We start from the raw sequence: 14124 nt of genomic DNA, 5'->3' as shown, positions 1-14124 counted from the left end.
CTGAGGGCATCCCGAATATGATCTGGGAAGCGACTGTGGTGCAGCCAAGCATTGCGCCATAAAGCCACAGCGCGAGCAAGGACCCGTCCTATAGAATCAGTTGTATTAAGTGAAGACCTATGGGAAAATTGTGCCATGCTTCTGCCATGCAGCAGAAGACAAAGCAATTCTATCTGCGGCCCTTCTGGAATGGAAGGGAGAAGGTGAGCAGCTGAGTCCCAAAGAACAGAGGGAGCAGAGGATGCACTCGCAAACACACAGGCCATATTTAAAAATCGGACGCTTGCGCTGGAAGAGGCGAAAAGCCGGCGACCACAATCATCCAGCCACCTACACTCCCTGGTGGGAGGTAACACTGGCAAAGAGGGTGAAGACTGTAAATTAAAAGACGCCTGAACAACTAGGCCCTCAGCTGTTGGGTGAAGAGACAAAGAGGATCACCCGGAGCAGGGCGGTGCCTGCGAGCAATAGCCCGATCAACAGGGTCACCAGAAGAGTGGTTTGACCATGTGCCACGCAAGATGTCAAGCAGAGTCCCCGAAGGGCAGCAAAGGTTCTACTTCAACAGGCTCCAAATGGAGCAGATCCAATAAAGGATCAAAAGTAGAGGCACCACAGGAGGCTGAAAGCAGAGTACAGCCGCGGCCTCATGAATAGCGCGCGCGAAGGCAGCACCAGAGTCAGTCGCCATCCGTGTAGGTGACAACAAACAGTCAGTAGGAGCCGGTTGAAGGCTAATCCTGCCACTAGACACGAGGAGCGGAGGAGCCGGAGACTGACCCGAAGGACAGGCAACACAGGGAACTGGCACCCTGGCTCCTTGATCTGGGAAGTCCAGGGAAGCATCAACGTCGATCAACGGCGCATCGGAGTCGCCTGGACGTCAACGACCTCCACAGAGGACGCGACCAGGACGCTGACAGACGTCGATCCCAGTGCAACCTGCCTGGAGGAAGCACCAGGTGCCGGGACCGGCGTCGCGCCTGGTATTGTACCCAGCGTTGACCCCGGCGTCGCCGGCGCTGCCTCAGACATCGGCGCAGGAAGTCACACAGGGCTATGGGTTGACAGGCGGGGAGGGCTGTACCCTGGGTCCTGGCTTGGTGGCATCGCGTCGGCTCCAGAATCGGAGTCGACGCTCACAGCCGGTGCCAGGGAAACGTCCGCAGACTAGAACCCGGCATGAGTGCTTGCTACCTCTGTGGGACCCGAAGGCACACCAGGGAGAGGGGGTGACTCAAAACAAGCCTGCAGTGCCTTTGAATAGATCTCCATTTGGGCACGTGTTGACCCAACACCCGGAAAGGGTGGATACGGAGGAGGAGGCTGCCGTGCGCCCGTACCCGGCACAGTGTGAGAGGAATGGGCGGCAGCAGCACGGACATTGGAGGAAGATCTCCGTAAGCAACGCCTGTGCTGATGCTTACCTGTTGTCGCATGGCGGTCGTGGGAGCGACCTCAGAAACGAGCCTGATCAAGAAGAATAGCGGCGACGTGAGGGAGCAGGATCGTACATCCGTGTGGCCAGCAATTTCATGCGACGCTCCCTCAGGGACTTCGGTTTCATCCTCTGACAGGCGTCACAGTCCTTGGAGTCGTGGTGCACGCTGAGGCACCACATTCAGATGAGGTGCTGGTCAGTGCCAGACATCGAACGCGCACAGGCTTCACAAGTCTTAAAGCCGAAAGGCGTTGCACACTGTTCCCACGACACCGGAGGGTGTCGAGAAGGACCAAAAACCGGGCCAAGGAATTGCTGTTTTCCAGGAACTGCGGTCGGATGCGGAAAAGAAAAAAACTGACGTCAGCGCGCCGGGAGGGGGATATATGGCTCCGCTGATTTAATGACCGTGGACGACGTAAGGGCGCAGCCGGACGGCACCGCCCCCGGCTTGCAGAGGTGCTGCTGCGAAAGATTTTCTGGATTCAGTCTGACAACTGGGGATATTCTAAGTTGAGGAATCTGCGGCTAGACGTCTCTATCAGATGAGCATGACAGCACCTATGATGTAGAGCTACCATGCATATACAAAGGTACGGGGTCTGCAGACAACACCCAAAGATCTTCTAAAATATAATAATTCTGCTTCTATACAAGAGGAGGAAGGTTAGGTTACTCTGTCTCTCACTAGGACAGCTCCTTTTATGATTTACAGACTACTTGCTATGCTGACCTTATTTGTGTTATGCATTTTTCTGATTATTGTGGCACGTATACTTCATATTAGAGCACGTTAGTTTAAATAAATATTTTAAACTTGTTCGTGTCTGTGTCAGATCTTATTGTGGACAAGTACAAGAGAGTGAGTGAAAGTGTGTCACGTAACCGCGATTCCTGTGAGAGTTGGGAGTGCTGTGCTCTGGGGTGCCTAATCACTTGTTTCTCTGTGAATGAGTAGGAGGGCAAATGAGACACTATAGCTAGGTGGTCCTGGGATCATGGGTACTAAGGTGGTAGGAAGAGTCAGTCTCTATATACTAAGGTCCCATAATCCTACGCACAGTTCTGTGTTTGTGCAGAATCCTGCACCATGGCGCCGTCGTTGGTCTGGTACTTATTCACAGGACACTTGAGTAGCGCTTGTGTTTTTCCACAAAACCCTCTCGCTGGTTCCCAAAGACATCTGTGGTAGGAGGGCTTTTCATACAGCAGTTGTAGGATATACCTATTTCTGTGGGTTTTTCAAGATTGAATTTTAAAAGGTTTTTATACCTTCTTGCGCTACTGCTATTGTTCATGGTTTACTTACGATATGGCACAACCTGTCACTATTCCCGGCACATAACCAGGTGGCGGTTACAAACCATTTGATGCAGCATGTGGTCCCCAATGCATGGGTTACCATTATTTTCGTGGTCGAGGCAGATCCAGCCTACCGCTTCAAGGTGTTTTCTTTCTGGGTTACCTTTCCTGCAGTTGATGCAAAGGATAACTTTTTTCATACCTGCACGTTGGCTGCTCCTCCAGCAGCACATCGACCTTACGCAATGCTTGCAGTTCCATTGACGTCCTGGGAGCATACTATTTGGTTTAATGGTGCCCTTCCTCACCCTCTATTTTGTTCGAATGGGCTCCTTAATTATTGATGGGGCCGCTTGGACAGTTTTGGCTGGTTTTACACCACATCCAAACTATCTTAATGTTACTGTGGTTCAGCTTTGTTTGCTACTTGCACAAGTGATTCAACTCTATAGATGAGTCATTCAATTTGTTTCTCAAATTTTCTTAGTAGCGGAGGCTGAACCTCCAGCACCTGTGCATGGTGGAGGCCTAGTGATTAGTCCTGTCGAACAAGTTACTTACCTTCGGTAACGATATATCTGTAAGAAACATTAGTTAGATTCCTCACCTTAGAATATCCCCAGGCGTCAGACTGGATCCGGAAAGATTTTTCGTCAGCAATACCCTTGCGCGTCGCCAGGCGTCGTCTGCGGCTCCGCGTCCGTCGTTGGCGTCGTGCACCGGAATGACGTTGGAGTACTTAGACGCCGCCCTCGCGCGCTGACGTCAGTTCTTGTACATAGCTTTCCGCGCCAGAAACGCAGAGCCATGCAAGAAACCGACACGGGTGCCAAAAAGTCTAGGGCCCTGAACAGGACGACCTTAACCCTAGATGTCGGTTTGCAGAGCGGGGAGGATGGGTGAGTCGGTGAGGAATCTAACTAACTAATGTTTCTTACAGATACATCGTTACCGAAGGTAAGTAACTTGTTCATCTGAAAGAAACACGTTAGTTAGATTCCTCACCTTACAATAGAAACCCCAGCAATACCAACCCAGGTGGTGGGTCTGCGAACCAAGATCACACCAGAAAGTCCTGGAGAACAGAACGGCCAAAGAAGCCGTCTCTCCGGACTTGGCTGTCCAGGCAATAATGTTTGGCAAACGTGTGCAGCGAGGCCCACGTTGCTGCCTCACAAATGTCCTGCAAGGGGACTCCCCGGCCCAGGGCACTGGTCGCTGCTGTGGCCCGAGTGGAATGGGCCCTCACCCCTACAGGAGGGTCCTTTTAAGCTAAGGAATAACAGGCCTTGATACACAAAACGACCCACCGAGAGATGGTTCGCTTGTGCTCCGCCCTCCCCTTCTTAGCGCCCACGAACCCAACAAAGAGTTGGTCGTCCACCCGGAACTGTTTGGTGCGGTCCAGATAGAAGGACAGCGACCGTTTTGGGTCCAGACGGTGGAGCCTCTTCCTCTTTCGAGGGAGGCGGAAGGAAGGTGGGCAGTGTAACAGACTGGCCGATGTGAAAGGCAGTTACCACCTTAGGGAGAAAGGAAGGACGATTCCTGAGAACAACTTTGTCCGGAAGGACAGAAAGGAAAGGAGGCTTAGAAGAGAGCCTGGAGCTCACTCACTCTTCCAGTAGAGATGATGGCAACAAGGAAAGCAGTCTTGAGAGTCAGAAGACGAAGGGGACAATTATGAAGTGGCTCAAAGGCAGCGCACATCAGACAGGTCAATACCAGATTCAAATCCCACTGAGGCATTACGAAAGGGACAGGAGGAAACATGTGAGTAATGCCCTTAAAGAATCGAGAAACAAAAGGGGATTTGAAAAGAGAAGGCTGATGAAAGCCGTAAGAAAGCAGAAATAGCTGAAAGATAACCCTTAAGGGTGCCCAGAGCAGAGCCCTGCTGGGCCAGGGAAAGAAGAAAGATGAGAACCTCAGAAAGAGGGGCGGAAAGGGGATCCACAGCCTTTGCTGTGCACCATGCCACAAATTAGTTCCACCTACAGGCGTATACCGATTTAGTGGAGGGACGCCTGGCTGCCAGAACAAGATTACAGACTTCAGGAGCCAAGTCAAATGGCATCAACTTCGCCGCTCAATCTCCACACATGGAGGTGGAGGCTGGACAGGTTCGGGTGGAGGACCGTCCCCTGCTGCTGCGACAGAAGGTCCCCCTGAAGAGGCAGTCAGATCGGGTGATCGAGCAATAGACTAAGTAGCTTGGGATACCAGTATCTTCGTGCCCAATCCGGAGCCACCAGAATGACTTGGGCCCGGTCGCGCCTGATCTTCAGCACTCTGGGAAGAAGCGGTATAGGCGGAAAGGCGTACAACCGACCGCAACTCCACTCGCGACGAAAAGCGTCTCCGAGCGAGTGCCGCCTTGGAAACTCCAACGCGCAGAACTGCTGACATTGCGCGTTCTCTTCGGAGGCGAATAGATCTAACCAAGGCTCTCCCCACTGCCGAAAGAGGCCTTGCGCCACGTCCGAGTTTAGACGCTATTCGTGATCCATCATGCACCGGCGGCTGAGTTAGTCTGTTCTGGCGTTCAGAGAGTCCGCCAGATGTTGAACCACCAGGGTGATGCCCGGATGTTCCAGCCATGTCCAGAGGCGCAGAGCCTCCTGACAAAGGGACCACAACCCCACCCCGCCCTGTTTGTTGCAATACCACATGGCGGTGGTGTTGTCCATTAACACCTGCACTACCCCGGACAGAGGGAAGGAATGCCTTCAGTGCAAGTTGGATCGCCCTCAGCTCCAGAAGGTTGATATGGAGCCGGGACTCCGCCGGAGACCAGAGTCCTCTGATCTCCGCCTCTCCCATGCGGCCCCCCATCCCAGGAGGGACGCATCCGTCACTACTACGTGCTCCGGTTGGGGTAGGGAGAGGGATCTGCCACTGACCCGATCGCGGTCCGTGAGCCACCACTGCAATTGACTTGCAGTGCCCTCCGAGATCAAGACATGGTTGGACAGGTTGCCCCGATGCTGGGCCCACTGATACTTCAGGTCCCACTGCAGAGCCCACATCCGCCATCTGGAGTGATGCACCAACAGGATGCAGGAGGTCATCAGACCCAAAAGCCGCAGCACCAACCTGACCGAAACCCGGGATAGAGGTCGAAAGATGGGAATCAGAGCCTGAATATCCCGGACCCGCTGTTCCGGAGGATAGACCCGGAACCTCGCCGAGTCTAGAACCGCTCCGATGAAGAGGAGCTTCACGGAGGGACTCAGATGAGACTTCGGCACATTGATGGAGAACCCCAGCAAATGCAAGAGGTCGGCCGTAGTCTGGAGGTGGGAGACGACTGCCTGGGGCGAGCCCTCCTTCAACAACCAGTCGTCGAGACAGGGAAAGACTGGAACCCCTAATCTGCACAGGTGAGCTGCGACCACCGCCATCACTTTTGTGAACACCCGAAGGGCACTGGTGAGGCCGAAGGGGAGCACGGTAAATTTAAAATGCTCGTGGCCTACCGTGAACCGCAGGTAACGCCGGTGGGCCGGCGGGACTGGGATGTGGAAATAAGCTTCCTGCAAGTCCAATGCTACCATCCAGTCTCCAGGGTCCAGGACAGCCAGAACCTGAGCTAAGGTGAGCATCTTGAACTTCTCCTTCCGGAGGAAGGCGTTGTCGCTCCTGAGGTCCAAGATAGGACGAAGGCCCCCTTTGCCCTTCTTGGGGACCAGAAAGTAGTGGGAGTAACAACCCCGACCTACTTCTGGGCCAGGAACGCACTCGATGGCCCCCTTGGCCAAGAGGGCAGTAACTTCCTCCTGCAGAAGTTTCAAGTGATCCCCCGATATGCGGTTGTACTACGGTGGCATGGCTTGAGGGGTCGCCTCGAAGGGGAGGGAGTAGCCCCTTCGGACGATTTGCAGCACCCACCTAACCGATGTGACGGTACGCCAGTGGAGCTGGTGATGGCGAACTCTGCCTCCCACTGGTATGGAATGGGCCTGAAAGCACGGACTAGGAGGGCTTTGAGGTGGATGTTGCCGGGGTAGATGTGGACGGACCGGCTCGTTGTCCCCCTGCTCCGCCTCGGCGGATTCCACGTCCGTGACCACGTTGAAGCTGGTTCTGCGGCCTGTGGCTAGACAGATGTGAGGGGGCGCCCCTTCCTTGGCCATGAAAGGGACAAAAAGCGGAAGTCTGCAGGCGCGGGCCGATAGGCCCAAGGACTTGGCCGTAGCCCTGGAGTCCTTAAAGCGCTCCAGCGCACTATCAACCTTATCCCAAAAAAGGCGACTGCCATTGAAGGGCATGTCCATGAGGGTGTTCTGGACATCCCCGGAAAAACTTGTGGACCGCAGCCAGGCGTGGCTACGAAGCGCCACCGTGGTCTACATTGCCCTGCCCAGCGAGTCAGTTGTGTCCAGTCCACACCAGATTGCATGCCGTGCTGCATCCCGCCTCTCGGCAAAAGCCTGGGCGAGCAGTATCCGGGCCTCCTCTGGACACTGAGGCAGCACGTCCTCCACCGTATCCCACAGGGAGTGGGAGTAACGGTCCAAAAGACACGCGGTGTTCATTGACCGCAACCCCAAACTAACAGAGGAGAACAGCTTCTTCCCAAACTCTTCTAGCCTTTTGGATTCCCGATCCGGGGGAGCAGACGGGCAATAGATCTGGGAGGTAGAGGCCTGGATAACCAGGCTCTCGGGCGTGGGGTGTTTGGTGTTGGGACAGAAAACTGGGGTCGCCAGGTGCAGGGCGGTGGCGCCGGGCCACGTTCCGGTTCACAGGAGGAACTGTGGAGGGCTTGGACCAGGTGCCCTTCAGAACGTCAATGAGCGCTTCATTGAACTGCAGCAGAGGCTCCAAGGAGCTTGCTGACGGTTGAAGCACTTCTGTGAGGAGGTTTGTTCTCGCGGCCACAGCAGGCAGTTCGAGCCCAAGGGCTTCGGCCGCCTTGCGGAGCACCACAGAAAATGCAGCACCTTCATCTGAAGCCAAGGTCGAAGGAGAGATGAAGCCAGTGTCAGGGGAGGTGTCAAGACCACTGGCATCCCCCAGCTCGTCTGCCTAGTCCTGAGATAACTGGCCCTGTTGGGCCAGAGGGTCCTCAGAACCCTCCCAGTCGTCACCGTCATCCGATTCTTGGTAGACAGGTGGAATGATCGGAGACGGGCAGAAGACGAAGTTGCCACCCATCGGCGTCTGGTGCAGCGCCAGATGGCGCCGCTCCGACGGTGGGCCCGGACCGGGACTAAACTGGGGAACAGCGTCGTCCGGGGACGGCGCCAGTGGTGGCACCGGAGTAGTCGGCGGAGGGGTCGTGAGGTCGACCGGCGCCGACTGTAGTCCAGGCCTGGAGCCCCCGGGGACCTGCGGCATCGGGACCGGAGTCTACGACGGCGCCGAGGCCATAGCCTCCGGCTCGCTAGGCCTCCCAGTCGAGCATGCGGGGCCCGAAGGCGCGCCGGCAGGCATCGACGGTGGAGCCTGGTTCCTCATGGCCATGAGGAAGACACTGACATCGGCCAGAGTCGCGTCAGTCCCAGGGACCGGAGAGTATGGGGACGGACGAGACTCCTGCGGCTCCGTCGGAGCCGCGTGGGTGGTGCCACCTGAACCCTCAGCCGAGTCGCGCTACCGGCGAGGGGAGTCAGAAGAGCGATGTTGCTTCTTCGACTTCTTGCTGTGCTTCGACTTACCGGATTTCGAAGACTTGGACCCCGACGAGCGGTGGTGGCTGCGGCTCCGCAACCGATCCCTCGACCTCCTCCTCGACCGGGACCTTGAGCGGCGCGGAGCAGACTGCCGGTACTCGAGTAGCTTGCGGGAGCTCTCCCGCCTAGCTTTCGAAGTCAAGGCCCGGCAGTCAAGGCACGACTCGGCGTCTTGGTCGGTTCCAAGGCAGTAAAGGCACCAGCGGTGGTGGTCCGTGACCAACATCAGTCGGTGACAGGAGTCACAAGCCTTAAAACCAGGCATCCCTACCGGCACCAGAGCCGATGTCGACAAGAATAGAACAAAAAAAGTTTAGTCAAAAAGTGACTAAAAGGGTATGCTCTTCCCGGATCGGCACTTACTGGCGCGGAAAAAAGAAGAACTGACAGCGCGCGAGGGCGGCGTCTAAGTACTCCGACGACGTCATCCCAGCGACCACGACGCCGACGACTGACGCGGAGCCGCAGACGACGCCTAGCGACGCGCAAGTGTATTGCTGCCGAAAAATCTTTCCGGATCCAGCCTGACGCCTGGGGATATTCTAAGGTGAGGAATCTAACTAACGCGTTTCTTTCAGATTTATGTTATACATTGACATTGCATTGACAGATATTGTGCAGGTAGAAGCAGTGGCATATGTTCACAATGCATTTACCGGCATTGCTGTTGTCGGGGCTGCACACATTATGACTTTCATTGACATCGTATTTACCCATTCCAACAATACCACACTGCACCAAACTAAGCATAAAATAGTGAAGGGCAGAGCTCACTTTCTAATGAATGCAACTTCTGGCCTCACTTTTTCTGAAAAACGATGATTTTAGTTTTTTGTCACAATGTTTACCTCTGGCTGGGTTTTGAAACTGTTACCACAATCCCCAGAGGAGGGTGCAGTGGTGATGGTAGCTGCTCTAACCAAAAAGGTTCTGAAGAGTCCAACCAGGGCAGTCACCATACAACACTCTCGCATCTAATGATGCGGCGGAATGGGAGCGTCTGGGCCAGCCAGGGCAAGAGATGCTCTTCCAGCCCTGAACGACATGCTGGCCAAAGGAGGATGCGGCCACGTTAGTATGGAGGAGAGGGGAGCGTAGCTTTATTTTGCCCCATATGGCACTGAATGGCCAGTGTTACATAGCGGAGTCATGCGACAGCTCTGATACTAATACCCACCCTTACTCTGTTGCTTGTGCTGATAGGTTGTAAAGCATATCCACTATCACTCTCAGTTCTGATGTATTGTCAGGCATCGTGAGGGCGCCTGGCAAACAATGTAACTTGGGATGCCAGGAGCCCCCCACCCAACAACACTTATAACATGCTGGTGACGCATTGTATTTAACGGAGTATGTAAAAAACAAGATACTTACCTGTACAATGTGGTTCTCCAGTATTGATGTCTTTTATAGATTCACATGCTTGATCTTCCCCGTCGTCATGGTAGGAGTCCCACAGTAACAGTAAAATAGCAGTATTAAAACTTAACATTCAAATGCAAATAAGAATTCACTAGCTATAGCAACCGGTTACCACGGTTATAAAACATCCAAACTCTAGCCAATCAGAGCATAGACCATGGAATCTCCTTCCCCTGCAGGGCCACCATAACTCAGATTTCGAGCACGAGTGCCACAAGGTAATGAAAGAGGTATGGAAGGTGAACCTGAAAAGGGGAGGAGGGAGAGTCGCATGTGAATCTATAAAATATATCAATACTGGAGAGCCACAGTGTACAGGTAAGTAACTTGTTTTTTTCCAGTATTGTATCTTTTATAGATTCACATGCTTGAATCAAAATAGTATTCAAGCAGAAACAATGTTCACAAGGAACTCATTTGAACCAATTAATAAAATTTCTTGCAAGGAGTAATATATCTTTCACGATGTAAAGGGCATAAATGAAAAAAATCAAACCATAATTAAATTAGGCCTATCACTTTTGTAGCAAAATTTTGTAGAAACCCAAAAAACAACTATTTTAACTGTACCCACTTCAGCAGAAGTGAGTATAATTTATTTTGCATAGACAGTATTTCAAGTGGAAAAGCCATAAACCTACTTTCAATTGTGTATTTACACTATATACATTTCTACATTTAGACATGACTTCGTGACCCCAATGAAGTGACCATAACCAAAACAGTGCAATATACGTAGTGCTAATAAGGAAGGGAGGCAATGGTTATTGGTAATTAAAGTGGAGTCCTTTGAAGATCTAATACAATCTATTCTTCATAAGCAATTTCTAGTTTGCTTGGGCACTCCCTTTATATTGGTCGATGACGTTTCAACCCTCTCGTGATACGGAGTCTCTTCAGGACGGGGATTCTGGGGACTGGAAGGGGGACATAGTTTTAGTATGAGTGAAAGGAAAATTCAATCTGTGGGCTGTGGGTGAGAGGGGAGGACTTGCTTACCCAGCAGCACTATTCAGGTGCCCAAGGTGAAGGAATCAATCTTCCTAGTACAATTCAGAGTACTTCTCGGTAGTATCCATGGTATTTAGTTCCTATCAAAGACAGGGATAAGAATGAGTATCAACACCGGGTACGGTTTATGTATTGGCACAAATGATTGAAGTGCTCATGGGAAGGCTTACCCTTGTGAAGATTAACCACTGTATGGCTTCAGGCAGTATTCACAGTAACTCAAGGTTACCGTAGGTCCTATCAGTAAAAGAGGTATTAAATCTGAGGTATAATGGTTATTGGTGGGTAATAACCTCACCTAAAAGAACAGCGTAGGAATATTAATTTAACACAGTGGTCAGTGACCCTACTCACCAATTTAACGTGGTGAGTGAATAATTCAATTATTGTTGATCTTGCCATCACGGGTCTGTAAGTGACATTTACATTCTAAGATTAGACTCGTAGTATTGTTTAACATAAAACATAAGTTCAAAATTGAACATTGGGGTGAGTGACCCTACTCACCAATTTGCAACGTGGTGAGTGAGTAACCTAATTACTGATCTTCTTGCCGTCACGGGTCTGTAAGTGACAGTCTTAGTTAGGCTGGTAGAGTTATTAAATCATAGAGCACAGTTAAGTATAACTATAGGGTTTGGCTTACCAAAGTAGCTGGACGGCGATCCGCTCTCGCTGGTGCTTATCAAGAAAGACGCAATCAGCTGGCGGGTTAAAACACCTGCATGCAGGACCACGGCCAAGCGGCGCATGCGCTGTATGCTCACCGGAGTGGTCTAATCTATTATCAGTGTAATCTTCAGAATATTCTATGCCGGCTGGTACCATGAGGTTATTATAACAGGCTGTCCGCGATACTTCTTAGCGGGCCTGCCATGTTGATGGTAGGACAGTAGACAATGATTGCTAAATGGTTTTTGGCAAATACGATAGGCTTTAACCAGGAAAGGGGGGGGGGGGTGTCTGTCCCTTTTTCCAACTAGGACACCATTATTCTTCCAGACATGATCATTTAATGCTTAATTGATCGATGACTTCGCTATTACTTTAATGGGAACAGTGCCCAATGAGCAATATTGTGCTTACTGTATAATACCTTCCATACTGTGTAGCACTATCACGCAGTGCAAGTGGTCTTGTGAAAAATGGAGACCCTTTCCCCAATCTTCTTGTGAGGTGATAAACTATCGCTCTCCTATGGAAAGTGCATCATTCACCACGAGTGGCATCCACTCTCTAATGGTAATCGCTTTGGAAGCAGATTATATATAGTACAACGATGATTACATTGATCTTAGTATTTGTATATATAGTGCAACAATGGTAAGACTGATAATACGACCCCATATTTAAACATTTTTCATCATATTGGATCATAGGAGAACCTGGCATTAGTGAAATTGTATCAGGCTTATATATCTGAAGGGGTATGCTAGTAGTCACTACTTAACAGGACTGGGGATAATTGACCACTGAGATCCTTGTGTATCAGGCTCATATATCTAGGAGGGGTATGCAGTTAGTCACTACCTCATATTCAAGAAGGGGCGAAATGGACCACTGTGTTCTATTGGGTCAGTTTAAGCTGAAGAATTTGCGCCACTCTTCAAGACTGTTCAATCCCTTTCTAATTGAGTCGCATTTCTCAATCCATTTGCACTCCAATGATTGCAGAATAAATTAGATGTTGCCCCCTCTGGGAGGTGTTTTCGCCTTTTCAATAACCTGCCAGCGTATCTCATCTGCAGTGTGCGATTTGTCCTTCTAATGTGGTACCAGGGGAGCATTTTCCACCAGACATCGTATCCGGCTACGGTGCTGGCCAATCCAAATCTGGACTTATTCAGTGGTTTGCCATATGTATATGGGATTGCAAGGGCACCAGATACAGTAGATGGTGTTTGTGGTGGCTCAGTTTTATTAGGCCATGTAACGTCTATTATACATCACCATGGGTAAAACATTTTGTGTTGAACGTATGTTGGCAGGCTATACAGCCTCCACACTTGAAGTGGCCTGTGACAGGTGGTAGTGACCAAACTTTGTTAAAGGGACTTTTGGATTTCAGAAAGCTGGTATCAGAGTGCACCAGATGGCCTTTAATGTTCTTGCCTTTCCTGTAGGAGAACATTGGTATCTCCTGACAGGTGCGGAGTGTGTTCAGTGTAGGCCAGTGTCTCTTAATGTTTTTAACTACTAGTGTACTCAGAGGGCAGGAGGTGGTGACACATACATTTCTGTTACTCTGTGTTTTGGAATCAAAATAGTAAGCAGTACACCAGAGGGTCAGAGGCGGCGGATAAGGTGAACCATCCCACCATGCGAACCGAAAACTAACCATTTATGGTATTTAAAAAGAGCATCTAACACAAACTCACAATAATGCATATGAATGCCAAAGTATAAAATGGAAAAAGATTTGAGAATATATAAAATACTATCATAACAACAGTGCACTTATATTGTAGGGAAAAAACTTAGGATATTATACCTTATGCGAATAAAAGTCGCAAAGTAGCTTGACCAACTACAACATCCGCCTTCTGCCAGGCATCCAGACAGTAATGCTTTGTTGCGATATGGACGTTCGTCCATGTCTAGGATATCATACCTTATGCAAATAAACATTGCAAAGTAGCTTGACAGACTGCCACATCTGCCTGCTGCCAGGCATCCAGAAAGTAATGCTTTGTGACGATATGGACGTTCGTCCCATGTAGCTGCCCTGCAGATATCAGGCAAGGTCACTCCAGCTAGCAGGGTTGAGTGCGCTGTGGCTTTGGCAACCAGAGACTAGCCGATGAGACCCAGCAAGCGATAGGACGCCCGCATCAAAGACCGACTCTTCCTTGGGTCAGAGAAGGCAACAAGTAACTGAGAAGATTTTCTGAAAGGTTGAGTCCTTTGCAAGTAGAATTTTAGACATCATTTAATATCCAGAGAATTAAGTGCCCTCTCAGCGGGCGAAGGAGCTGCAAAGGAGTAGGGCTCAATCACTGGCTCATTTAGATGAAATGCAGATAGAACCTTGGGAATAAAAGATGGGTTTGTCTGAAGAAATACTTTGTATGGAAAGAATTGCATGTAGGGCTCCATTGATGTGAAGGCTTGAATTTCACTAATGCGTCTTGCTGATGTGATTGCTAACAGGAAAGCCACCTTCCGAGAGAGTTACTTTAAGTCGTACTTGTGAATAGGTTTAAACAGTGATTCCCTAAGTTGTAACAGGACCGTATTTAATTGACACAGAACTAGAGGTGGTCTTACTGG

General features: G+C 50.7%; 1 protein-coding gene across 8 annotated transcripts in view; it reads right to left on the bottom strand.

The window, feature by feature from the left end:
* TDRD12 (tudor domain containing 12) overlaps nt 1-14124 on the bottom strand; it is a 3486095-nt gene that overhangs the window by 1995470 nt on the left and 1476501 nt on the right. The window lies entirely within an intron of this gene.

This window comes from Triturus cristatus, chromosome 12, assembly GCF_964204655.1.
Source record: "Triturus cristatus chromosome 12, aTriCri1.1, whole genome shotgun sequence".
Taxonomy (NCBI): Eukaryota; Metazoa; Chordata; class Amphibia; order Caudata; family Salamandridae; genus Triturus; species Triturus cristatus.
Note: the sequence above shows the minus strand (reverse complement) of the source record. Positions and strands in the feature narration are given on the sequence as shown.